The sequence below is a fragment of the Triticum dicoccoides genome, chromosome 4A (assembly GCF_002162155.2).
Source record: "Triticum dicoccoides isolate Atlit2015 ecotype Zavitan chromosome 4A, WEW_v2.0, whole genome shotgun sequence".
Lineage (NCBI taxonomy): Eukaryota > Viridiplantae > Streptophyta > Magnoliopsida > Poales > Poaceae > Triticum > Triticum dicoccoides.
The window spans coordinates 68,750,776-68,763,977 of NC_041386.1; positions in this window are offsets into that span (position 1 = coordinate 68,750,776).

Below are 13,202 nucleotides of genomic sequence, written 5' to 3' on the forward strand. Positions count from 1 at the left end.
ACGTACCCCCAAACGATCAGATACAGAGCCAAAACCCTAATTCCACCGCCGTAACTTTCTGTATCCACGAGATCCCATCTTGGGGCCTGTTCCAGAGCTCCGTCGGAGGGGGCATCGATCACGGAGGGCTTCTACATCATCACCATAGCCCCTCCGATGAAGTGTGAGTAGTTCACCTTAGACCTACGGGTCCATAGTTATTAGCTAGATGGCTTCTTCTCTCTTTTTGGATCTCAATACAATGTTCTCCCCCTCTCTTGTGGAGATATATTCGATGTAATCTTCTTTTTGCGGCGTGTTTGTTGAGACCGATGAATTGTGGGTTTATGATCAAGTCTATCTATGAACAATATTTGAATCTTCTCTGAATTCTTTTATATATGATTGGTTATCTTTGCAAGTCTCTTTGAATTATCAGTTTGGTTTGGCCTACTAGATTGATCTTTCTTGCAATGGGAGAAGTGCTTAGCTTTGGGTTCAATCTTGCGGTGTCCTTTCCCAGTGACAGTAGGGGCAGCAAGGCACATATTGTATTGTTGCCATCAAGGATAACAAGATGGGGTTTTCATCATATTGCATGAGTTTATCCCTCTACATCATGTCATCTCGCTTAAGGCATTACTCTGTTTTCATTAACTTAATACTCTAGATGCATGCTGGATAGCGGTCGATGAGTGGAGTAATAGTAGTAGATGCAGGCAGGAGTCGGTCTACTTGTCTGGGACGTGATGCCTATATACATGATCATGCCTAGATATTCTCATAACTATGCTCAATTCTGTCAATTGCTCAACAATAATTCGTTCACCCACCGTAGAATACTTATGCTCTTGAGAGAAGCCACTAGTGAAACCTATGGCCCCCGGGTCTATCTTCATCATATTAATCTTCCAATCCTTAGTTATTTCCTTTGCTTTTTTACTTTGCTTTTATTTTACTTTGCATCTTTATCATAAAAATATCAAAAATATTATCTTATCATATCTATCAGATCTCACTCTCGTAAGTGGCCGTGTAGGGATTGACAACCCCATATCGCGTTGGTTGCGAGGATTTATTTGTTTTGTGCAGGTACGAGGGACTCGCATGTAGCCTCCTACTGGATTGATACCTTGGTTCTCAAAAACTGAGGGAAATACTTACGCTACTTTGCTGCATCATCCCTTCCTCTTCGGGGAAAACCAATGCAATGCTCAAGAGGTAGCACATCTTCTCAATTGCATCAACCTTAGCTTTGTCCACTTCAATACCTCTTTCAGAAATTTTATGACCCAAGACAATACCTTCATTAACCATAAAGTGGCACTTCTCCCAATTCAAGACAAGATTTGTTTGTTCACATCTCTGCAAAACTCAATCAAGATTGCTTAAACAATCATGAAAAGACTTCCATAAACGAAGAAGTCATCCATGAAAACCTCAACAATCTTTTCACAAAAGTCAGAGAATATAGCAGTCATACATCTTTGAAAGGTAGCAGGTGCATTGCATAAACTAAAAGGCATACGTCTATAGGCATAAGTTCCAAAGGGACAAGTAAAAGTAGTCTTTTCTTGATCAGGTTGAGAAATAGGTATTTGTGGAAAACCAAAGTATCCATCAAGGAAGCAAAAAATGTATGTGCTTAGATAATCTTTCTAGCATCTGATCAATAAAAGGCAGAGGGTAATGATCTTTTCTAGTTGCTTTGTTTAATTTTCTAAAATCAATTACCATTCTATAGCCTGTAACAATTCTTTATGAAATAAGTTCATTCTTATCATTAGGAACAACATTGATACCTCCTTTCTTAGGGAGACAATGAACAGGACTTACCCATCTACTATCAGCTATAGGATAGATTATACCTCTTCCAGAAGTTTTAAGATTTTCGTTCTTACCACTTCCTTCATTTTCGGATTTAACCGACGTTGGTGATCAACCACGGGTTTAGCATCAGGTTCGATATTAATCTTGTGCCGACTGATGTCCACTATGCAACTTTATTCTTGTAGAGACGTGTTGGGCCTCCAAGTGCAGAGTTCTGTAGGATAGTAGCAATTTTCCTCAAGTGGATGACCTAAGGTTTATCAATCCGTGGGAGGCGCGGGATGAATATGGTCTCTCTCAAACAACCCTGCAATCAAATACAAGAAATCGCTTGTGTCTCCAACACACCCAATACAATGGCAAATTGCATAGGTGCACTAGTTCGGCAAAGAGATGGTGATAAAAGTGTAATATGGATGGTAGAAATATATTTTTATAATCTGAATAAATAAAACAGCAAGGTAGCAAATAGTAAACGGGCACAAAAATGGTATTGCAATGCTTGAAAACAAGGCCTAGGGTCCGTACTTTCGCTAGTGCAACCTCTCAACAATGCTAACATAGTTGGATCATATGATTATCCCTCAAAGTGTAACGAAGAATCACTCCCGAGTTCCTATTAGCGGAGAACAAAAGATAGGAATTGTTTATAGGGTACGAAGCCACCACAAAGCTATTCTTTCCGTTCGATCTATTGAAGAGTTCGTACTAAAACAACGCAAAGCTATTTTTTGGTTCAATCTATCCTAGAGTTCGTACTAGCATAACACCAAAGCATATTCATATTCATAATACTCAATCCACACAAAGAACTACAAAGAGTGTCCCAAGATTTCTACCGAAGAAACAAAGACAAGAACGTGCACCAACCCCTATGCATAGATTACCCCAATGTCACTGCGGGAATCCGCAAGTTGAGTGCCAAAACATATATCAAGTGAATCAATACGATACCCCATTGTCACCATGAGTATTCAATTGCAAGACATATACCAAGTGTTCTCAAATCCATAAAAGTATTCAATCCGATAACAACGAAATCTCAAAGGGAAAAACTCAATTCATCCCAATAAGATAGAGAGGGGGAAAACATCATATGATCCATCTATGCTAACAAAGCCCATGATATAGATCACGAGAGAGAGAGAGAGAGAGAGATAAAACACATAGCTACTGGTACAAACCCTCAGCCCCGAGGTTGGACTACTCCCTCCTCATCGTGGTGGCCGCCGGGATGATGAAGATGGCCATGGAGATGATTCCCCCTCTCCGGCAGGGTGTCGGAATGGGTCCAGATTGGTTTTCGGTGGCTACGGAGCCTGGCGGTGGCGGAACTAATGATCTAGGTTAACCCCTAAGGGTTTTGAGATATTTGGAAATTTATAGTGCAAAGAAGGGGTGTGGGAGGCCACCGAGGTGGGCACAACCCACCTGGGCGCGCCAGGGGGCCCTGGCGCACCCTGGTGGGTTGTGCCCCTCTCGGGGCACCCCCCCAGGTGCAGCTCTGGCCCATTGGGTTCCTTCCAGTCCATAAAAAATCCACAAAAAGTTTTGCGGTGCTTGGACTCCGTTTAATATTGATTTTCCGCGATATAAAAAACAAACAGAAAATAGCAACTGGCACTGGGCACTGGGTCAATAGGTTAGTCCCAAAAAATGATAAAAAAAGTTCCTATAAAATGATTGTAAAACATCCAAGAATGATAATATATTGGCATGAATACTTCATAAATTATAGATACGTTGGAGACGTATCATCATCCCCAAGCTTAATTCCTACTCTTACTTGAGTAGGTAAATGATAAAAGAAATAATTTATGAAGTGTGAATGCTAGCAAAGTGCATAAGTTTGATCAATGATAATTTCAATCACTTTTCCTATCATCATAACAACAATTCTTTCTTATGAAACTTCTCATGTTATAGTGGCAACCAGTTCACATGTTAAGGTTCAAACAATGAATTCTCCTGAAACCCAACAACCTATGTTCTTAGTCACCAAGAAATTGCAATTCAACTTATTCAACAGAGTTTAAGTAAGAGCTCCACATATTCAACCATCATCTAGTCTTCTATGATTGCTAACACTCACCACGTACACATGAGCAAAACGTTTCAACCGGACACATAGAAAGATAGGTGCTTATTGTTTTGCCTCCCAACGTATTCGCCTCAAGGGTGATGTCAACAATAATAACTCATGCTACCCATATTCAACTGGATATATGTGCCTAGATATTTCCTCACCACATGATGCTTGCCAAAAGAGAAAAATAAAAAGGAATAGAGAGAAAAACTTTGACTCTTTGCATAAAAGTAAATACTGAGAAGTAAAAGATAGGCCCTTCACAGAGGGAAGTAGGGATTTGTAGAGGTGCCAGAGCTCAAAGCGAAAATTGCGAGATAAAAACATTTTGAGAGGCATACTTTTCCCACCAACAAAAACGACTTAGAGCTCCCAACACTTTCCATGCTAGATATATCATAGGCGGTTCCCAAACAGAAAATAAAGTTTATTCCTTTTTCCACCATACTTTCACTTTCCATGGCTAACCATATCCACAGGTGCCCTCCATACCAACACTTTCCAAGAGTTTATTATTTGACAACATAAAGTAAATTCATTTTTCACTTCGGGACTGGGCATCCCTAATACCATTGCATTCCTCTCGTGCAATCACAAGTGAATAAACACTCATCGTGAGAATAACACATCTAGCATGGAAAATATTGGCCACCCCTCACCGCCTCGCAAGCGGTACGAGCACACAAAAAAGAAATTTATTTTGAAAATCAGAGATGGCACATACAAATTTGCTTAGAACGGCAAAAAAATACCGCATATAGGTATATATGGTGGACTCTTGAAAATAAGATTTGGGTTTAAGGGTTTTTGGATGCACAAGTAGTATCTCTACTTGGTGCGGAATTTTTGGCTAGCAAAGATGGGGGGCAAGCACCACATGTTGAAGGATCTATGACAATATAACTTCTATGTGAATATGAACAAACATAAACCATTAGGTTGTCTTCCTTGTCCAACATCAACAATTTTGGCATATAATATTTTTATGGGACTCACAATCACAAAAGTTTTCCATGATAGTGTATTTATATGTGAAAGTTCTCTTCCTTATACTAATTATTCGTGAATTGCTCATATGACCAATATTGTGATTGTCAAGCGTCAAAAGATTTCACTTTCTAAACCCAATGTGAAGCTACCACTAGGCATGATATGATTTCAACTTCATGACATTCAATTTATTCAACAATTTACTCATAGAATATAAGTGAAGCACAAGAGTAAATGACATAGAAAAGAGCTTCGTTGACGGGATGTGAATGCCACTTACTTAGCCTCTCTGGCAAATATTTTAGGACTCTATTTTATTTAAAAACTTTCAGATCTAAGTATTTTATTAAAACAGCAAGCAAAACAAAATAAAATTACATTCCAACAATAGCACAACTCATGTGAAGAAGCAAAAACTTAGGCTCAACCGATACTAACCGATAATTGTTGAAGAAGAAAGCTGGGATGCCTATCGGGGCATCCCCAAGCTTAGATGCTTGAGAGTTCTTGAAATATTATCTTGGGGTGCCTTGGGAATCCCCAAGCTTGAGCTTTTGTGTGTCCTTAATTCTTCTCATATCACAGTTTTCCTAAATCTCAAAAGCTTCATCCACACAAAACCCAACAAGAATTCGTGAGATAAGCTAGTACCAATGCAAAAAACCTTATCATTCTCTAATGTAGAAAATCACTAAAATTATTATTCAACATTGAACACTAAATGCCTCTGCATATTTAATACTCCTATCCTCAAATAGAATCATTAAACAAGCAAACATATGCAAACAATGCAAACATAACAGCAATCTGCCAAAACAGTATAGTCTGTAAAGAATGCAAGGGTATCAATACTTATTCAACTCCAAACATTATGAAAATTTACCACACTGTAGAAAATTTATCAGATCTCATTATGCAAAAAGATTCAACATTTTATCACATTCTTAATTTTCTAGGTAATTTTTGCAAAAACGGTATACTTTCTGTTTTCAAACAGCAACAAGTATACTTGCAAAATAAGCATTGCAAAGGCTATCATTGCCACTTTTATTGAAATAAAAGATGCAAAACATTATTATAAATAAAAGCAATCAAATCCTAACAAAATTAATTGATGCTCCAAGCAAAACACATATCATGTGACGAATGAAAACATAGCTCCAAGTGAGGTTACCGATAATGTTGGAGACGAAAGAGGGGGTGCCTTCCGGGGCATCCCCAAGCTTAGTTGCTTGGATCTTCCTTTAATATTACCTTGGAGGGTGACTTGGGAATAACCAAGCTTAGGTTCTTGTCACTCCTTGTTCTTCTCATATCGATATCTCACCCAAAACTTGAAAGCTTAAATCACACAAAACTTAATGGAACTTCATGAGATATGTTAGTATGATAAAGAGCAAACCATTTCACTTTGGTACTGTCAAAGACAAGATTCATAATTGTTCTCACACAATTCCTACTGTAGCATATCATTTCCATAATTTATATTGAGCAATATAAGCCATAGAAACTAGAAAACAAGCAAACTATGCATTAAAAACAGAATCTGTCGAAAACAGAACAATCTGTAGTAATCTCTACTCCAACCATACTTCTGCTACTCCAAGAACTCTGAAAAATTAGGACAACCTGGTAAATTTGTATATTAATCTTTTGAAAAAAGAATCAGTGTTTTATCACGCTTATGTTAAAAATGTGAATTATTTTCCTGAGCACAAAAGTTTCTGTTTTTCAGCAAGATCAAATCAACTATCACCGTAAGCCATCCCAAAGGTCTTAATTGGAACTTTATTGAAACAAAAGCAATAAAACGTGATTACTACAGTGGCCTAATCATGGGAACACAAAAAAATAGTAGGTAAAAGTGTTGGTTTGTCTCCCAACAAGCGCTTTTTAATGCCTTTTAAGCTAGGCATGATGATTTCAATGATGCTCGCATAAAAGATAAGAATTGAAACATGAAGAGAGCATCATAAAGCATATGACTAGCACATTTAAGTCTAACCCACATCCTATGCATAGGGATTTTGTGAGAAAACAATTGATGGGAACAAGAATAAACTAGCATAGGAAGACAAAGCAAACATAACTTCAAGATTTTCAACACATAGAGAGGAACCTTGATATTATTGCAATTCCTACAAGCATAAGTTCCTCCCTCATAATAATTTTAAGTAGCATCATGAATGAATTCACCAATATAGCTATCACATAAAGCATTCTTTTCAAGATCCACAAGCACAGAAAATTTATTACTCTCCACATAAGAAAATTTCTTCTCATCAATAGTGGTGGGAGCAAACTCAACAAAATAGCTATCATGAGAGTGAAAATTAAAATCATGATGAAAAGTTTCATGGTTATCATTATTCAATATAGCATACATGTCATCACCATAATCATCATAGATAGCAACTTTGTTGTCATAATCAATTGCATCCTCTTCCAAAATAGTGGCATCATCATTAAATAAAGTCACGCCCTCTCCCAATCCACTTTTCATCAATATAATCATCATAAATAGGAGGCATGCAATCATCATAATAAATTTTCTCATCAAAACTTGGGGGACTAAAAATATCATATTCATCAAATCTAGCATCCCCAAGCTTGTAGCTTTGCATATCACTAGAATCATGGATATTCAAAGAATTCATACTAACAACATTGTAATCATGCTCATCATTCAAATATTTTGTGCCAAACATTTTATGGACTTCTTGTTCTAAAAATCGAGCACAATTTTCCGAACCATCGTCTTCAAGAAAGATATTATAAAGATGATCAATAATATGATGCAACCTGAATTCCATTTTTTGTAATTTTCTTTTATAAACCAAACTAGTGATAAAACAAGAAACTAAAAGATTCAATTGCCAGATCTAAAGATATACCTTCAAGCACCCACCTCCCTGGAAACGACGCCATAAAAGAGCTTGATGTCTACTACACAACTTTATTCTTGTAGAGACGTGTTGGGCCTCCAAGCGTAGAGTTTTGTAGGACAGTAGCAATTTTCCCTCAAGTGGATGACCTAAGGTTTATCAATTCGTGGGAGGCGCAGGATGAAGATGGTCTCTCTCAAACAACCCTGCAATCAAATACAAGAAATCTCATGTGTCCCCAACACACCCAATACAATGGCAAATTGTATAGGTGCACTAGTTCAGCAAAGAGATGGTGATAAAAGTGTAATATGGATGGTAGAAATATATTTTTATAATCTGAATAAATAAAAACAGTAAGGTAGCAAATAGTAAATGGGCACAAAAATGGTATTGCAATGCTTGAATACAAGGCCCAGGGTCCGTACTTTCGCTAGTGCAACCTCTCAACAATGCTAACATAGTTGGATCATATGATTATCCCTCAAAGTGTAACGAAGAATCACTCCCGAGTTCCTATTAGTGGAGAACAAAAGATAGGAATTGTTTGTACGGTATGAAGCCACCACAAAGCTATTATTTCCGTTCGATCTATTCAAGAGTTCGTACTGAAATAACGCAAAGCTATTTTTCCGTTCGATCTATCCTAGAGTTTATACTAGAATAACACCAAAGCATATTCATATTCATAATACTCAATCCACACAAAGAACTACAAAGAGTGCCCCAAGATTTCTACCGGAGAAACAAAGACAAGAACGTGCATCAACCCCTATGTATAGATTACCCCAATGTCACTGCGGGAATCCGCAAGTTGAGTGCCAAAACATATATCACTTGAATCAATACGATACCCCATTGTCACCACGAGTATTCAATTGCAAGACATATATCAAGTGTTCTCAAATCCGTAAAAGTATTCAATCCGATAACAACGAAATCTCAAAGGGAAAAACTCAATTCATCACAACAAGATAGAGAGGGGACAAACATCATATGATCCATCTATGCTAACAAAGCCCATGATATAGATCACGATAGAGAGAGAGAGAGATAAAACACATAGCTACTGGTACAAACCCTCAACCCCGAGGGTGGACTACTCCCTCCTCATCGTGGTGGCCGCCGGGATGATGGAGATGGCCACTGGAGATGATTCCCCCCTCTGGCTGGGTGCGAGAACAGGTCTAGATTGGTTTTCGATGGCTATGGAGCCCTGCAGCGGCGGAACTTCTGATCTAGGTTAACCCCGAAGGGTTTCAGAATATTTGGGAATTTATAGTGCAAAGAAGGGGTGTGGGAGGCCACCTAGGTGGGCACAAACCACCTGGGCGCGCCAGGGGGCCCTGGTGCGCCCTGGTGGGTTGTGCCCCCCTCGGGGCATCCCCCAGGTGCAGCTCTGGCCCATTGGGTTCCTTCCAGTGCATAAAAAATCCACAAAAAGTTTCACGGTGTTTGGACTCTGTTTAATATTGATTTTCTGCGTTGTAAAAAACAAGCGAAAACAGCAAGTGGCACTGGGCACTGGGTCAATAGGTTAGTCCGAAAAAATGATAAAAAAAGTTGCTATAAAATGATTGTAAAACATCCAAGAATGATAATATATTGGCTTGAATACTTCATAAATTATAGATACGTTGGAGATGTATCACTGACATAGAGTGGGACTAATGCCCTTCAAATCATCTAGAGTATATCCAATAGCAGCTCGGTGTTTCCTCAGAACTTTCAATAATCTTTATTCTTCATGTTATAAAAGGTTAGCACTAATAATAACAGGATATATCTTCTTCTCATCAATATAAGCATATTTCAAAGTATCCGGCAATTGTTTTAATCGAAACACAGGGTCACCTTTAGGTGGAGGAGGATCTCCTAGAGTTTCAATAGGCATATTATGTTTAAGCAGAGGACGTTGTTCAAAGAAAATCTTATCTATGTCATTTTTTCTTTCATGCATATGTAAATCATTCTCATGGTCTAGCAGATATTTTTCCAGAGGATCAGTAGGAGGCACAACAATTGAGCAAGACCAATTATTTCATCCTTACTAGGCAATTATTTTTCATGAAGCTTTCTACTAAACTTGGAAAAATTAAAATCATGAGACTCATCACCAAAGCTAACACTGACAATTTGTTTCTTACAATCAATTTTAGCATTAACGGTGTTCACGAAAGGTCTACCAAATATAATGGGAAAAAAGTCATCTTGTGGGGAACCAAGAACAAGAAAATCAGTAGGGGTACTTTATTTTCCCACACAAGACTTCAACATCTCTAACAGTCCCAATTGGTAATATAGTATCTCTATTAGCAAGTTTAATAGTAACATCAATGTCTTCTATCTCTGCGAGTGCTATGTCATTCATAATTTCTTGATATAAGGTATAGGGAATAGCACTCACGCTAGCACCTATGTCACATAAACCATGATAACAGTGATATCCTATTTTAACTGAGACAACGAGCATGCCAACAACGGGTCTATGATTATCCGTTCTATCGGATTTGACAATTCTAGTAGCTTCATTACAGAAGTAAATAACATGCCCATCTACATTTTCTTCCAGGAGATCCTTAACCATAGCAACACTAGATTCTACTTTGATTTGTTCATCAGGTTTAGGTGTTCTAATATAACTTTTGTTAACCACAGTTGAAACTTTAGCACATTCCTTTATCCTAACAGGGAATGGTGGTTTCTCAATATAGGCAGTAGGAACAACTGGATCAACAGTATAAAGAATACTTTCTTCTTTAGCTAGTACCGGTTCTTTAATTTTTTTTCTTTAATAGGTGGGTGATATTTAAACCACTTCTCCTTAGGGAGATCAACATGAGTAGCAAATGATTCACAAAAGGAGGCTACTATCTCAGAGTCAAGTCCATATTTTGAGTTAAACTTCTGAAAAGCATCGGTATTCATAAAAGATTTAACACAATCATATTTAAGCTTAATACCTGACTCTTTACCTTCATCGAGTTCCCAATCTTCAGAGTTACGTTTAATTATTTCCAAAAGATCCCACCAGAATTCAATAGTCTTCTTCATAAAAGAATTCGAGCATGGATTGATCATCACGAGAAAGCCGAGCATAAAAATTCTGAATAATAATTTCTCTTGAGAGCTCATGATTGGGGCATGAATATAACATTGACTTAAGCCTCCCCCAATCTATAGCAATACTTTCTCCTTAACGAGGCCAAAAATTATATATGTAGTTCCAATCACGATGAACTAGATGCATAGGATAAATTTTTTGATCGAACTCCATTTTCAATCGATTCCAATTCCAAGATCCAATATCATCGCATAGCCTATACCATGACAATTATTTTCCCTTAAAAGATAAAGGGAAAACCTTCTTCTTAACATCATCTCCGGGTAAAACTGCAAGCTTAAACAATCCACAAATTTGTTCCACATATATCAAGTGCATATCAGGATGTTCGGTTCCATCTCCTGCATAAGGATTAGCTAGCAGTTGTTCTATCATACCCGAAAGAATTTCATATTCAATATTTTCAGTAGGTGCAGTAGGTTGAGGGGTAGCTAACTGTGGTTCTGAGGTGAATATACCCCGAACAAACCCCTCAAAGGATTGTTTTCCATAGTAACAAGTAACAATAAATTTCAGCACACTATATAAATGTTTCCTTACCAATTTCCACTTACCAAAGGCGCTTCACTCCCCGGCAACAGCACCAGAAAATAGCCTTGATGACCCACAAGTATAGGGGATCAATTGTAGATCTTTTCGATAAGTAAGGGTGTCGTACTCAACGAGGAGCAGAAGGAAATGACAAGTGGTTTTCAGCAAGGTAATGTTTGCAAGTGCTGAAATTGTAAGTTACAGGGTAGTTTGATAGTAATGTATTTTGTAATGAGCAAGTAATGATAATAGTAACGAAAGTGCAGCAAGGTAGCCCAATTCTTTTGAGGCAAAGGACAGGCCAAAACGGTGTCTTATAATAAGCAAAGTGTTCCGGAGGGTACACAAGAATTTCATCTAGTCACTTTCATCATGTTGATTCGATTCGTATTCGCTACTTCGATAATTTGATATGTGGGTGGACCGGTGCTTAGGTGTTGTTCTTACTTGGACAAACCTCATACTTATGATTAACCCCCTCGCAAGCATCTGCAACTACGAGAAAAGTATTAAGGATAAATCCTAACCATAGCATTAAACTTTTGGATCCAATCGGTCCCTTACGGAATAGCGCATAAACTAGGGTTTAAGCTTCTGTCACTCTCGCAACCCATCATCTAATAACTACTCCACAATGCATTCTCTTAGGCCCAAATATGTGATGTGTCATATAGTCGACGTTCACATGGTACCACTAAGTGAATCACAACATACATACTATAAAAATATCGAACACATATCAAGTTCACATGATAACTTGCAACATGATTTCTCCCATGACCTCAAGAACAAAAGTAACTACTCACAAGTGATAAACATGCTCAAGATCAGAGGAGTATTAAATAGCATAATGGATCTGAACATATAATCTTCCACCAAATAAACCATATAGTAATCAACTACAAGATGTAATCAACACTACTAGTCACCCACAAGCACCAATCTACTGTTCTGATAACAAGATTGAACACAAGAGATGAACTAGGGTTTAAGATGAGATGGTGATGTTTAAGATGTTGGTGGAGATTGCCCTCCCCAAGATGGGAGAGTTGTTGGTGATGATGATGACGATGATTTCCTCCTCCGGGAGGGAAGTTCCCTCGACAGAATCGCTCCGCTGGAGGGCAAAAGTGCTCCTACCCAAGTTCCGCCTCGAGACGGCAGCGCTCCGTCCCGAAAGTCCAATCCTTATTTTTCTAGGTCAAAATGACTTATATACCAGAAGATGGGCACCGGAGGTGGGCCTGGATGAGCACAACCCACCAGGGCGTGCCCAGGTGGGTTGTGCCCACCTGGTGGCCCCCCTCTGGTACTTATTGTCTCCAATATTCCTCATATATTTCATAAAAATCTCCGTAAAGTTTCAGCTTGTTTGGAGTTGTGCAGAATAGGTAGCCCAACGTAGCTTTTCCAGGTCCAGATTTCCATTATCATCGCACAACCTATATCATGACAATGCTTTTCCCTTCAAAGATAAAGGGAAAACCTTCTTATTAACATCATATTTGGATAAACCTGCAAGCTTAAACAATCCACAAATTTGTTCCACATATATCAAGTGCATATAAGGATGTTCGGTTCCATCTCCTTCATAAGGGTTAGCTAGCAGTTGTTCTATCATACCTGAAAGAATTTCATATTCAATATTTTCAGTAGGTCACTACTACAGGATGGTGCTAACGTGACACTATGATCAGAGACCCTTCGAGAAACTGTGTGTGATGCCATAATCGCAAACGGTGATGTATGAAAACCGTCAGAAATGTGTAAAACATTT